Raw genomic sequence first — 3,461 nt, 5'->3', positions numbered from 1 at the left:
GTTGTACTGCGTCTTAGACAACAAATTAAGAAGTGCTAGTTTGGATCAACAAAAGCTGAGATGGAAGAGATTTGCCTTAAAAACAAAGTAATCGATACATGGGCATCAGGCGACCTAAAAAGGAAACTATTAGAGAAAGAACACTCACTGGATGAAGTAATTGAGGCTTGTCAAATTGACGAGGAAATAAAAAAGGAATCTGCGATGATGACAAGGAATACAGCGGAGTCGGTAAATAAAGTCTCGATAAGTAAACCACAGCGAAATTCCGAATGCGGGAGATGTGGACGTGTTGACCACAAAGATGACTGCTCAACTTGTCCAGCTCGAAAGTCGAAATGTAATCGTTGCGGTCGTCTTGACCATTTTGAACGTAAATGTAGAACGAAGTTAAAAAGGGGACATTTTCAACCGAGATCGAGAAACCAACACGAAACATTTTCCTCCACTAAAAGGTCAAAGACGGAGGGTTGTTTCAAAATCAATTGAGAACATCAAGAAGAATGGATTAAATGCCGGATTGGTGGGGCAGACATATCTATGATTATTGATTCTGGTTCTCGCTATAATCTCATCTGTCAAGACGACAGGGTCATCCTGAAAAGGAACAAAGCCACAATATTCAACGTTCGCCCAAACTCCCAGAACCAGTTCAAAGGTTATGCTTCAGACCAAATATTAAATGTAATTTGCGTATTTAAGGCACCAATTTCTATTGGTAAACAAGCGGAAATGATTGCCTCCTTTTTCGTCATTGAAAAAGGGAAGCAGTCATTGCTGGGAAGAGAAACGGCCATTAAGTTGGATGTACTACGACTAGGACTGCAGGTGAACCATATACAGGAGGTATCAGTTTTTCCGAAGTGGAAGGGGGACAGGGTCAAATTGGCAATAAATCATATCATAAAGCCAGTACAACAGCCCATGCGAAGGATACCAGTCCTGCTGGAAGACAAGGTTCGCGGTAAAATCCAGGATGCACTGAAGCGAGATATCATTGAACCTGTAAATGGACCCAGTGTCTGGATTTCGCCAATGGTTCTGGTTTTTAAAGAGAATGAGGACATCCGATTATGCCTGCATATGCGGCGAGCAAACCAAGCCATTCTGAGGGAAAATTATCCTTTGCCGACATTTGAAGCGTTCATGACCCAACTTAAAGATGCTAGATATTTCTCAAGGCTGGACCTCAAGGACGCATACCACCAACGACGAGGAAAGTCGAGAAATAACAACGTTTATAACTCCTTTAGGACTATTTCGTTATAAGCGATTGATGTTTGGAGTCAACTCGCCGCCAGAGACTTTCCAGAGGAGACTTCAGCAAGTACTGTCAGCATCCACGAATGTCCTAAATTACATCGATGACATTATCGTTTTTGGAAAAACTGAGGATGAGCACGATGCGGCGTTGGAAAGATTTTGCGGCATTCTAAATGAAAACAATGAGGTATTAAATAAACTGACCTTTTTGGGACACATATTATCGAGCCAAGGCATTGAGGCCGATCCAGAGAAGATTAACACAATTAAATCTTTTCGCCCTCCAAAGAACAAGGAAGAGACTCGGAGTTTTCTAGGGCTAGTAACATATGTGGGAAAGTTTATCCCAGATTTAGCAAATAAAACTGACTCGCTGCGACAACTGCTCAGAAAGGATGAAAAGTTCATCTGGGGCGTTGAGGAACAGGATGCGTTTGACAGACTCAAATCATGCCTAGCGGATATTCCAAAATTGCAGTACTTCGATCCAAAGCACAAATCACAGTTAATTGCAGACGCAAGCCCGGTTGCATTAGGAGCTGTTTTGCTACAATTTCATGGAGACAAGGTGCCGAAAATAATATCTTTCGCTAGTCGAAGCCTGACAGATGTCGAAAAGCTCTATTCACAGACCGAAAAGGAAAGTCTATCATTGTAGACAAATTGTTCTACTACCTAGCGGGCCTAGAGTTTGAACTGATAACCGATCATATGCCACTGGAGACCATTTTCAAAGCATCTTCGAAACCACCGGTAAGGATCGAAAGATGGATCCTCCGCCTCCAAGCTTTCAAATTCGTAGTCAAGTATAAAGCTGGAAAGGAGAGCATTGCGGATATCTTTTCGCGACTATGTAAAATAAACCCAGGGTATTGCTACGACATGAAAGGCGAACATAGCATTCTACATGTAGTTGAAAACGCAACTCCGTCGTCCATGACTATAACTGAAATTGCAGAGAAAAGCACTCTCGACGAAGAGATAGTAGATGCAATGTCGTGCCTGCAGGATGAATCGTGGAACGCCTTTTGTGACCATTGCTAAACCACGAACACATTTTAGTTTTCATCGACTATTATTCGAGGTATATGGAATACAAATTTCTTAAATCGATCTCATCAATTTCGTTAATCGGAGTCATGAAAGAAATTTTCTCCAGATTAGGTTACCCTAAACAGTTAAAAACTGACAATGGAAGACAATATGTCAGTGCAGAATTTAAAGAATATTGTAAGCAATGCGGAATAGAGCAAGTAACATCGCCACCTTATTGGCCTCAAGCTAATGGGGAAGTTGAGAACATGAACAGATCGTTAGTGAAAAGGCTGAAAATTGCTTACACCAACAAGAATAATCTCAGGGAAGAAATTCAATCACTTGTTATGATGTATAATGTTACTCCCCATGGAACCACAGGGTCTGCGCCAACAGAATTGATTTTCAATCGAGTGATAAGATACAAAATCCCGGGGGTTCAGGATTTGATAGGAGAATACAGTGATTCAGCAGAAAGAGACCGTGATTTAGTAAACAAATAAAAAGGGAAAGAATATGCCGACAAGAGGAGAGGGGCGAGGGAGATTGATGTTAAAGTAGGCAACAAGGTTTTTCTTAAAAATGTAATATTACCTCACAAGCTTACACCGAATTTTGACATCACTGAATACGTCGTCCAACTTCAGGACACCGGAGACATCTAAGGAAATGGAAGCGACTACTGAGACGACATCGGATTCCAAAGAAAGCCTGAAGCTGAAGTACAGGTTCCCACATCCCTCCCTTATTGACGCAATAAGGGAGGGATGTGGGAACGTGTACTTCCGATGACTTCTGGCTAGGAGAGAGCTAATCAAGTTGGCTTTGGATTAACATTCTGTTGGGACTGTCATTGTAAAAGCTAAGTCAGTCTTATTCGGCGAGGCAGAGTGTGCAGCACAAAGCGAGAAAATTACCGGGTTAATACAGTATTAGAATAACCTTGGCTACTAAAAGCCTTATTTGGATCGGGAGAAATGACTCGGAATATGACAGCTGCCTCAGCATACCGTATGTTCGCCCTATAGCTTTTGATATATGTTTGCTCCAGCTAAGAGTGTTACTGAATGTAAATCCTAAGTTTACTGCACTCTGTTTAAATTGAATCAGCGTTCCATTAATACTCGCTGCATCAAAAACTGCCACTAAATCCAGGTAGCGTC

At 41.7% G+C, this 3,461-nt stretch overlaps 1 long non-coding RNA gene across 1 annotated transcript; it reads right to left on the bottom strand.

Annotated features, from left to right (window-relative positions):
* Positions 1-380: 380 nt before the first annotated feature.
* On the bottom strand, positions 381-1,902 carry LOC138928804 (uncharacterized). Its single transcript, XR_011445186.1, has 3 exons — positions 1,468-1,902; positions 1,004-1,388; positions 381-942 (listed from the first exon to the last, which is right to left on the bottom strand). It is a non-coding gene; the product is annotated as an uncharacterized lncRNA (long non-coding RNA).
* Positions 1,903-3,461: the final 1,559 nt, after the last annotated feature.

The sequence above is a fragment of the Drosophila kikkawai genome, chromosome 3R (genome assembly GCF_030179895.1).
Source record: "Drosophila kikkawai strain 14028-0561.14 chromosome 3R, DkikHiC1v2, whole genome shotgun sequence".
Taxonomy (NCBI): Eukaryota; Metazoa; Arthropoda; class Insecta; order Diptera; family Drosophilidae; genus Drosophila; species Drosophila kikkawai.
Note: the sequence above shows the minus strand (reverse complement) of the source record. Positions and strands in the feature narration are given on the sequence as shown.